This window comes from Stegostoma tigrinum, chromosome 30 (genome assembly GCF_030684315.1).
Source record: "Stegostoma tigrinum isolate sSteTig4 chromosome 30, sSteTig4.hap1, whole genome shotgun sequence".
NCBI lineage: Eukaryota > Metazoa > Chordata > Chondrichthyes > Orectolobiformes > Stegostomatidae > Stegostoma > Stegostoma tigrinum.
Window position 1 is genome coordinate 4,549,778 of NC_081383.1, and position 12,098 is coordinate 4,561,875.

Here is a 12,098-nt window from a genome sequence, read left to right on the forward strand (position 1 = left end):
GTTACACGGCCATCTTGTTAAGGCAATACCCTGATGAGCGAACTTGTCCTATCAATGCACCTGCTGTAATAATTTGCAGTTGTGAAGTTTCCTTTGTGTCACGCCCCCACCCCATCACCTTTTATAGACATGTGCCCAAATGCTTTAAAATAACAGTGATTGCACCAACTTTGCAGTGAAGTGTATATTGCTTGTCCACTTCCAGTTGGTGATCTTCACCTGAGCTTTCCAAATTGGCTAGCTTTTTGTGACCTCATAAAATAATGCAGCTCCATTCATTCTGAGGTGCAAACAAGTTTGTGTTGGCTTTTAGAGGATGTGAAGTAAGGGATCTATTTGCATTGCTTACACTAAACGTAGCTTATATAATAACGCTTGTTTCTGCATTGACAGGAGGGGGGTGACCTCTGACCTTGACATTTTGAGTGTTATGAAATCACCCTGATCAAGGATAGGCTGGGTTGCATTATTCTCAACAAGCCGGTAGCCAATGGGCAAGGCTTCCCAGCAGTTTTTTCTTTGCTTGGCTTATTTCCCTTCCTTGGGGTTTCTATTTGGAGAATCCCAAGGAGTGTTGGTTCTCTCTCTGCTACCCTGTTGGATAGGCTGGGACTCTATTACATGGAGCATCAGAGGCTGAGAGGTGATTATATAGAGTTTTATAAAATCACGAAGAGCATAGATAAGGTCTTTTTCCCAGGGTAGGGGAGTCCAAAACTATAGGGCACAGGTTTAAAGTACGAGGGGGAAAGATTTAAAAGGGGAGCGTGGGGCAATTTTTTCACAGAGGGTGGCATGTATATGGAATGAACTGCCAAAGGAAATGGTACAGGTGAGTACAGATACATTTAAAAGACATTTGGACTGGTACATGAATAGGAAAGGTTTAGAGGGATATGGGCGAAATGTAGGTAAATGGGACTAGTACAGTTTGGGGAAATCTGGTTGGCATAGACGGGTTGAACTGAAGGGCCTGGTTTCTGTGTTGTATGATTCCATGACTCCTCCAAACTGATCTGTCAGGGTCAGCTGGAAGCACAATCCCAGTAAAAATGTCCTTCGGCCCCATGATAAAAAAGGGCTCTTCAAGGGAAAAATAATAAACAGGAGTCTCTCCGTCATTCTTGTTGAGAGCCGGAGGAAGTCTTACCCTATTGTCTCTCTTTCTGAGAGGAAATCAAATTATGCAAGAGCCCGGGTGTGGCCTCAAACAGTAGTAAAGGAAATATTCCAAAGAAAAGGCCCTGAGAATCTCAAAATTAAGTATTATTCAGAGAACAGACAGGCATGTCATCCACAGAAGTGGCACAATGCACTAAAGAAATGCTGGTTCAGACCCCACTGGGTTCTGGTGCCCAGTTCTGAGTATCCCAGTTCAGAAAATATGCGGTGGTTTGGACGGGCTAAGAAGAGATTTACTAGAATGGCTCTGGAGACGTGAGGCAAGAAATTACGTGGGAGAAGCTATGGTTTTCTCCATTGTGTAAAGGAGGATTTATGATGCTTGTAAAATGAGGAGGTGATTGGGAGGCAAGTGGTAAAAGAGGCCAAGACATCACAAGGAAAAGTTTTTATGCGCCTGGTAGTTAACCATTGGGAATGCTGCCGTGCCTGATGGGATGGGTATTTTCAGCAACTTTCAAAACGGAGTCGGATAAAAACTTAAAGAAAAAGTCACAGGGATACAAGGAATGGGACTTCCTGAGCTGTTCTTCAAAACAGCTGGCACAGACTTACTGAACTGAATGGCCTCCCTGTGTGTGTACTCTATTTTCCTATTCTACATTTCCTATTTAAAGGTTTCCCTTTGTAAGCAGGGAGTCGATATGATTTGTGATAATGGGAACTGCAGATGCTGGAGAATCCAAGATAACAAAGTGTGGAGCTGGATGAACACAGCAGGCCCAGCAGCATCTCAGGAGCACAGAAGCTGACATTTTGGGCCTAGACTTATTTTTCATTGCTCGGGCTCCCACGTAGTGTCGCTCACCTTCCAAATCAGGGGTGTCTCACCCATAAAAGGTGCTCTTTTTAAAAAAAAGGAATGACTTCCTTGAAGTGCCTTTTGATCAGGGAGCTCAGACAGGGAGACACTGCTAATGTTTTCTGAGGTACTTTGAAGGAACCTTAAGGTTTAGCCTCATTGGGAATATCCTCTTCTTTTTATCCCAGGTTAGGCCTTGACAGTTTTAACCACTAACTTATTATTAACAGCCCCCATGTTCTTGGGTTCAATGTACTTTTGAAGTAAGAATATTGTGAACTTGTTTACTCTATGTTCTGTTTACTGAGAAGCCCTAAATTACCTGTTTTACATTATCAGCATTAGACAGACAGCACAATAGAGCTGAGGGGTTTATGAGGAACTAATGAATTAGTTGACACAAAGTTTGAGTTTTAAAAGCCTATGCCTCATAAACAGAGGGAAATCTGTGAGGGGGGTGAAGACACGCAGATTTAAAATCCTGAGTAGGAAGTAGATCAATGAACACTGGTTTCAACGTTGAGGACGCCAAAATAAGACGGTGATTGGAAATCAGAGAGGAACAATCGCCACAATATTATTGATCAACTTAGGTTGGCTCAAAGGGAGTTTGACTGGAGACTAGCAAGGAGATGGACCTCATCCTTCACAAAATGTCCAAGGAAGATTTTAAGTTTTGCACATTGTTGGCTCTATGAAATAATCAGTTGATTGTGGTGAAAGAAAAACTGGCGTGTTGTTTACAGTTGTGACAAAGACAGTTGGATGTTGCGCGTGAGATCAGAGGCTCTAATGACAATGCCAGTACATGAAGAGGGGACCCAAGCTGGAGGTGCTCAATGCTTGCCTTTGCCTCCATATACACCCAACAAATAAAAACAGCAACTTCCCTCTGGCCCCTCTTCCTCAGCTGATGGTGTTAATCTAACACTGTGTCTCTCCCACTGCCTCATTTCTGTAAGCAGTCTTTGTGCGACATGATTGGGATGTTGAGGGCTGTACAAGGGAAACATTTGTATCACTGACCCTGACCAAAAGAGTCCTGTATCTCTCCACAGATGCTACTGAGTTTCTCCAACAGTCCTGAAGTTTTAATGGCAACAGCCAGAGTAATTTGCTGTTGTTACTTCGATGAGTTTGAGTTGCGTTTGATGTCAGGGTGATCGCTCTGTGCTGAGGACTGTAGGCTCTGGAATAGTTGACACAAACATCTCTAACTACCCTTCCTTCTTAAAACTTCTTTGATGAAGTGTTTTAATGTCTCCTTCCTTGGCCCTTTTTTTTCTCCTGACAATCACATTAGAAGTGCTATATAAATTCTAGTTGTGGTCATGGAAGGAAATTGATTAACTTCTGGAGCAAGCAGAGATGATAGGGAAAAGACCATTTCTGCCAGGTTAGTCCCAAAGCTGGTACAATGCCATCCCCTAGTTGTCTCTCAAATACCTCCATCACTTTCCTATCAGTGTCCTCACACAGTCTCCTTTGGTCTCCTGAAGAGTTTTCTCATCTATATCATACCAGAGATTGGGACTCCTGTTAATGAGGAGGAATTGGAGAAACTGGGAATGATCTCCTCAGAAAAGAGAAAGTGAGATTTAATCTAGGCTTTTAAAAACCATGAAGGTAACAGGACAGTAACTAAAGAACACAGATTTAAAATAATTGGCAAATAAACCAGAACTGAGGCGGTATGAATTCTAGAGTTGTAGAGCACAGTAACAGACCCTGCGGTCTAACTTGTCCACACCGACCAGATATCCTAAATAAACCTACCATTTGCCAGCATTTGGCCCACACCTCTTTAAACTCTTCCTACTCATGTACTCATCCAGATGCCTTCTAGATGTTGTAATTATACCAGCCTCCACCACTTCCTCTAGCAGCACATACATGACACCCTCTGCACAAAAAAGCTGCCCCTTAGGTCCCTTTTAAATCTCTCCCCACTCATCTTAAAACTATGCCCCCTAGTTTTGGACTCCCTCACCCTGGAGAAAAGACCTTGTCTGTTCACCCTTTCCATGCCCCTCATGATTTTATAAACTTCTGTAAGGTCATTTGGCACAGTGATTGATCAGGAGCATGATGCATGAAAGTCTGATAGAAGCAGAATTAATACTAAGTTTCAAAAGGGAATGGGATAAATGCTTTAACAAGAGAAAACTCTCACGGCCAGAGAGAAAGGGCGGGGAATGGGTCTGACCAAAAAAAATGTGATCCTGTTTCACCATATCAGTGGACTATCAAACATTACAGAAATTATTCATCTGATAATCCTGTCATCACCGAGACATCACTGCTGTAGGTGTGTTGACACCATATAGATTTTATTCTGGAGTTCCTGAATGCGTCCCAAAACTATTCCTGTCTGGATCTATTGTTGTGTCATTGATAAGAGGATGATTGCTACAGTTGGTTGGTTAACAACTCCATTTGTTGTTGTAAAACTTTATTTGGCTCCTACATTAGTTTTCTCTGAAAGGCCAGTGTGATATTAATTATTTTTAATTAGCCTCTTCAAACATGTGAAGACATGCGTGTGTGTGTGTGTGTGTTCATGGGGTGTTGGTGGAGTTGAGCCAGGACTTCCCATCTAGAAACAAGGACACTAGCTCTGTGCCACAATGTTGTCAGCTAACACGCTTTTTGAGTTTGAATCCTTGGAAGTGAACATTGGTCTGTAAGTTGACAATTTACAATGTGTAGTGGTGCAAATATTAAATCATTGGTATCAGTTTAGCAATGTGTATGACCTGAATCATTTTACTGTGTCTTTACCACGTGCAGTTCTTCAATCTACACAGACAGATTGAACTAACATTCCAGGAGACTTGTTTAGAAATGGACACTTGTTTTATTAATAATAACATGCAAGGTAATAGTCACAGTCTGGTTCATTTGCTCCAAACAATATAATTTATCACTTGCAAATACACAGTGGCTGGATGGCAAAGAGGAATCTTATTGGCTCTAAATTGAGACACCTCTAGATCATGAAAGGCACTACACAAATGCACGTTCTTTCTTACCATTCAACAGAAAAATAATGGGACCGAAATGCTGCCCCAAGTGGCCGCTTTGACTTGTTAAACAATGGACTCATCTGCATCTGGCTCAGGGCAAAAGCTCTTCTTGTTTGAGATCCCTATCTGTTCTGAGTCTTTTCCTGATTCAATAGCTGTTTGCAAAAGCCGGACTTGCCAGTTTTTCTCACAGAGGGATTGAGATCAAAGGGTTTCCAATGTTATCAATGACAGGTATATTTCTGATTACCTAAACTAACAGACTCTGGGAGGAACAACATCGATGTATCTGTCTGCGTTCACATGTTCTGTGATAAACTCAGAATGAAATACACATTGCACTTAAAACCCCAGGCGCTTTTTTAAGAAACCGTTTCAATTGTTCACTTTGGAAACTGATTCAAAAGAAAATCCCCAAATTATGGCATATTTCACTGTGAAGGCATGGTGGCTCAGTGGTTAGCACTGTTGCTTCACCTGCGTCAGGGGACCTGGGTTTGATTCCACCCTCGAGCGGCTGTCTATGTGGAGTTTGCACATCCTCCCTGTGCCTGTTAAAATTGCCCGTAGTGCCCGTGTTTAGGTTAGGTGGGTTAGACATGATGAAATTAGGGGAATGGGTCTGGGTGGGATGTTCTTCGGAGGGATGGTGTGGACTTGTAGGCCTGTTTCCACACTGGAGGGATTCTTTGATTGACAGGCATCATTTTGGGGCAGCATGGTGGCTCAATGGTTAGCACTGCTGCCTCACAGCGCCAGGGACCCAGGTTCAATTCTACCCTCGGGCAAGTGAGTTTGCACGTTCTCCCTGTATCTGTACAGGTTTCCTCCAGGTGCTCAGGTTTTCTCCCACTGTCCAAAGATGTGTAGGTTAGGTGGATTGGTCATGCTGAATTGCCCATAGAGTTTAGGGATGTGTAGATTAGGTGGGTTATAGGGGGACGGGTCTTGGTGGGATGGTCTGAGGGTTGGTGTGGACTTGTTGGGCTGAAGGGCTTGCTTCCACACTGTAGGGATTCTAACTAACTCTAACTTCTAACTAACTCTCCTGCCTTTAGAAAACATCACCACAGGGCAGCTCTCTCATTAGAGAAAAGCTGGTGGTGGTTTAACATGAGGGTCCCCACACTTCAAGCAAGGAGAGAGGCTGAGAAGGACAGTCCCTCATGGTAACCTCAGCTGCTGTGGGATTTGAACCCATGCTATCGGTGTCATTCTGCATGGCAAACTAGCCCAACAGGAACAGAAAGAGCTGCAGGTGCTGGAAATTAGAACAAAAAAACAGAAATTGCTGGAAAAGCTCAGCAGGACTGGCAGCATCTGTGGAAAGAAGTCAGAGTTAACTTTTCAGGTCCAGCAACCCTTCTTCAATTCTGCGAGAAGGGATTTCTTGTGGAGATACCTTGCTAGCAAAGCTTAGGCATTCGGTTTCACAGTCAATTTACTAACATTGACATAACTTACAAGCTCACATTTCCAGCATATAATTAGATTGGATGAGATCCCCTACAGTATGGAAACAGGCCCTTCGGCCCAACAAGTCCACACCGCCCCTTGGAGCATCCCACCCAGACCCATCCCCCTATTACCCACACACCCCTGAACACTATGGGCAATTTAGCATGACCAATCCACCTAGCCTGCACATCTTTGGACTGTGGGAGGAAATTGGAGCACCCGGAGGAAACCCACGCAGACACGGGGAGAATGTCTGTGCGGAGTTTGCACAGTCACCCGAGGCTGGAAACGGACCTGGGTCCCTGGCACTGTGAGGCTGCAGTGTTAACCACTGAGCCACCGTGCCGCCCAATTCACCCTCCTGTAATCTCAGTGGCTCCTTTTCTCAATTTTCTAATGTTGTCTTCATTCAGGTTCTGGTGGGGAAAGTCCAGAATGAGGGAATGTAACCTCAAAATTACAATCAAGCCACTTAGGTCTTCAGGATCTCTGGGTGCATCTCTGCACAGAAAGGACTCCTGGAAACTCTGGACCACAAAATACCTGCTGAGTGGAAATCAATTGAAAACTTGAAAGGGATGGTAGATTTTCCTCCAGTAAAGGTTTCAGAGCCAAAGTGAGCAGATACAATTAGGTCGGAAAACAGGCACAACTTAACTGAGATAACAAAGTGTGGAGCTGGATGAATTGTAGCCTTTCCTGCAAAAATTCCATCCCCTATTCCCAATTCCTTCACCGCCGCTGCATCTGCTCCCAGGATGAGGCATTCCACTCCTGCACATTCCAGATGTCCTCGTTCTTCAAGGGCCGCAACATCCCCGCCCTCGACCGTGTCTCCCACATTTCCCGCACCTCATCCCTCACACCCCAGCCTCACAATAACCACCCCAAGAGAATTCCCCCAGTCCTCACATACCACCCCACCAACCTCCGGATAAAACGCATTATCCTCCGACACTTCCGCCATCTACAATCCAACTCCACCACCCAAGACATTTTTTCATCCCCACCCTTGTCCACCTTCCGGAGAGACCACCCACTCCGTGACTCCCTTGTCCGCTCCACACTCCCCTCCAACTCCACCACACCCGGCAATTTCCCCTGCAAGCACAGGAAATGCTACACTTGCCCCCACACCTCCTCCCTCACCCCCATCCCAGGCCCCAAGATGACTTTCCACATCAAGCAGATGTTCACCTGTACATCCGCCAATGTGGTATACCGCATCCGGTGTACACGGTGTGGCTTCCTCTACATTGGGGAAACCAAGCGGAGGCTTGGGGACCGCTTTGCAGAACACCTCTGCCTGGTTTGCAATAAACAACTGCCCCTCCCAGTCGCGAACCATTTCAACTCCCCCTCCCATTCCTTAGATGACATGTCCATCCTGTGCCTCCTGCAGTGCCATAATGATGCCACCTGAAGGTTGCAGGAACAGCAACTCATATTCCGCTTGGGAACCCTGCAGCCCAATGATATCAATGTGGATTTCACCAGCTTCAAAATCTCCCCTCCCCCGCTGCATCCCAAAACCAGCCCAGTTCATCCCAGCGTGCCTAACCTGTCCTTCCTCTCACCTATCCCCTCCTCCCACATCAAGCCACACCTCCATTTCCCACCTACTAACCTCATCCCGCCTCCTTGACCTGTCCGTTCTCCCTGGACTGACCTATCCCCTCCCCACCTTCCCACCCATACTCTCCTCTCCACCTATCTTCTCCTCTATCCATCTTCAGTCCGCCTCCCCCTCTCTCCCTATTTATTTCAGAGTCCTCTCCCCATTGCCCTTTTCTGATGAAGAGTCTAGGCCCGAAACGTCAGCTTTTGTGCTCCTAAGATGTTGCTTGGCCTGCTGTGTTCATCCAGCTCCGCCCTTTGTTATCTTGGATTCTCCAGCATCTGCAGTTCCCATTATCTCTGATTACAAGTTAACTGAGTTTTGGAACAGGCTTAAAGGGCTGAAAGGCCATCTCCTGTTCCTGTATCCTCAGTTTTCAATTCATTCTTTTCCCCTCAAACCCGTCTGCTTTACCATTGGCTGCCAAATTAAAGCATAATAACCTCGAATTTCAGCAATGTTCATCACAGTTGTTTCATTTCCATTTATTGTTATAAGATCTTCAAATTGCCATAATCACAAGAATATTATATATCCCTGGAATAATGTATGTGGTTTTAGTCTTTCTACATCAGGAAGAATTTATTTGCCTTATGGAGGGTCCAGTGGAGGTTCACGAAAACTGATTCGGGGACAAAAGGATTGCCCTACAAAGAGGGATTAAGTAGAATTTATATTTATTTGAATTTTGAAGAATGAGCGGTTTCCTCATTGAAACATACAAAATGAGCAGAGTACTTGATATGATCATCACTGGGAGATTGTTTCCCCTGGGGCTGGAGAAACTAGATACAGAAATAAATCCCTTCTCTCAGAGGTTTTGTGAATCCTTGGAATTGTTGACACCGAGGAACTATGCTTAATTATGGAGTGTTTTCCAAGTGATATTTCAATTCATGCTTGGGATGTAGGTATCGCTGACTGGGCCAGCACTTATGAAATCATAGAATGCCTACAGTGCCAGGACAGTGTGTGAGCAGGCCATTTGAGCCATTACACACACTGAATCTCTGTAAAGCATCTCACTCAGACCCACCCCCACCTCCAATCCTAGCCATGTAACCCCACAATTCCCATGGCTAACCCACCTAGCCTACATGTCCCTTGGCAGTTTGCAGCAATTTAGCATGGCCAATCCACCTAACCTGTACTGTCAGATGAAACTGGCACACCAGGAGGAAACTCACACATAGACACAGGGAGAATATGCAAACTTCAGACACACAGTCTCCTGAGGCTAGATTTGAACCTGGCTTTCCTGGCGCTGTGAGGCAGCAATGCTAGCCCATGAGCCAACATGCTGCCCAATTTATTTCCCATCCCTGGTGGCTTTTGAGAATGTGATGGGGAATTGCCTGGTTGAACCACTGCCGTCCATGTGCTGTAGGGACCCCCATAACGCTGTGGTGGTGAAGGTTCCAAGAACAAAACCACCGGTTGGCATCAAGTTTCTTCAGCATCATTGGAGCTGCAATCATTGATTGATAGATTTTTGAGCATAAAGGAAGAAAAGGGATTTAGGGATCAGGTGGAAATCAAGCATTGTTATAGAATGTTAGTCATCATTGTACTGAATAGTAGAAAAGGTTTGAATTGAAAAATGACCCACTCCTAATCTTCCTATGGTCGTGGGTATTTCAGTGCTATGTATTGCATTTACCAACTTGTCTATATTCTTGGGTTCATTTTAATCTGCCACACTCCCCACTCAATGTGAGTTAAACCATTCACATATGTGTCATGAAAATTAATGTATTTGTCCACATACAGACTGAGTTAATATGTAATGAAGACAGGAACCTGGTTTTACTTTTTAAACTTAGTTCCAGTGTAACAACAGTAAAATAACAATGACATCATGCTACTGCACATTGGCATTTCACATGAAAAAAATTTAATCTTCACTACATTCTGACATACCATCAAGATCGGGGCCCTTCTCTCTACAGGTTCCTTCTTTTCAAAACACTTCTTTGCCTCAGCAGAGTACTGCTTGCAAATTCCAGTTTGCCTTTTTGGAATCTGTATCTCTTAGAATTATCACAAGCTTTGCAGGGAAAGGATTTTCAAACCCAATTGATAAAAGATGACTTTCTGGTGATCTAGACTACTCGAGTCAGATTGTCTGATTTAATAGATGACAGTGGGAGGCTTCAGGAGTTGAATGGCCAATATCTGTTACTATGTTCTTTCTTAAGTTAGTTAAATTGTCTATTAATTAGTTGTTGGCAATATCAGTTTCTATTTGGTATATCTCTTGTGCTCCACTTGTTTTTTTAAATGAAAGTTTCGATTATATAAACACCAACTAAAAATGTATCCTAAACCTTTTCAGAAGAAAGATAGAACATAGAACTTCACAGTGGAGTACAGGTCCTTTGGCCTCAATGTTGTGCCGACCTGTAAAACCAATCTGAAACTCATCTAACCTACACTATTCCATTATCATCCATATGTTTATCCAATGACCATTTAAATGCCCTTAAAGTTGGCGAGTCTACTACTGTTGCAGGCAGGGCATTTCACACCCTTACTACTCTCTGAGTAAAGAACCTACCTCTGATATCTGTCCTGTATCACCCCTCAATTTAAAGCTATGACCCCTCATGCTAACCATCACCATCCAAGGAAAAAGGCTCTCACTGTCCATCCTCTCTAATCCTCTGATCATCTTGTATGTCTCCATTAAGTTGTCTCTTAACCTTCTTCATTCTAATGAAAACAGCCTCAACTCCCTCAGCCTTTCCTCATAAGACCTTCCCTCCATACAAGGTAACATCCTGGTAAATCACCTCTGCACCTTTCCAAAGCTTCCACATCCTATAATGCTGCGACCAGAACTGTACGCAATACTCCAAGTGCAGCCGCTCCAGAGTTTTGTACAGCTTCAACATGACCTCATGGCTCCAAAACTTAATCCCTCTACCAATAAAACCTAACACACCGTACACCTTCTTAACAACCCTATCAAGTTGGGTGGCAGATTTCAGGGATCTATGCATATGGACACCAAAAAATCTTGGATGTTGGCTTTAGGTTTTTGTATATATGGATTTCTCAATTGTAGAACATTGCCCAGTTTCTAATAGAGGTGAGAGATTGTCAAGATCATTTCATTTGATACATCTTGATCAACCAATGCTATGGCTGTTTAATTCAGAGCAAGTTTTAATTTTCAATTCTTTCCTTCTTATATGCAATTAAAGATAGAGTTGACTGTCTATCCATCACCTTCAATCTTCACTTCTTCTGCCACACATTAGCATCATCCTCCGACACTTCCGCCATCTACAATCCGACCCCACCACCCAAGCCATTTTTTCATCCCCACCCTTGTCTGCCTTCCGGAGAGACCACTCTCTCCGTGACTTCCTTGTCCACTCCACACTCCCCTCCAACCCCATCACACCCGGCACCTTCCCATGCAACTGCAGGAAATGCTACACTTGCCCCTGCACCTCCTCCCTCACCCCTATCCCAGGCCCCAAGATGACGTTCCATATTAAGTGGATGTTCACCTGCACATCTGCCAAAGTGGTATACTGTATCCACTGTACCTGGTGTGGCTTCCTCTACATTGGGGAAACCAAGCGGACGCTTGGGGACCGCTTTGCAGAAAACCTCTGCAATAAACAACTGCACTTCCCAGTCGCGAACCATTTTAACTACCCCTCCCATTCCTCAGACGACATGTCCATCATGGGCCTCCTGCAGTGCCAAAATGATGCCACCCGAAGGTTGCAGGAGCAGCAACTCATATTCCGCTTGGGAACCCTAGAGCCCAATGGTATCAATGTGGACTTCACCAGCTTCAAAATCCCCCCTCCCCCCACTGCATCACAAAACCAGCCCAGCTCCTCCCCTTCCCCCACTGCATCCCAAAACCAGCCCAGCCTGTCTCTGCTTTCCTAACCTGTTCTTCCTCTCACCCATCCCTACCTCCCACCTCAAGCCGCACCTCCATTTCCTACCTACTACCTCATCCCGCCCCCTTGACCTGTCCGCCCTCCCT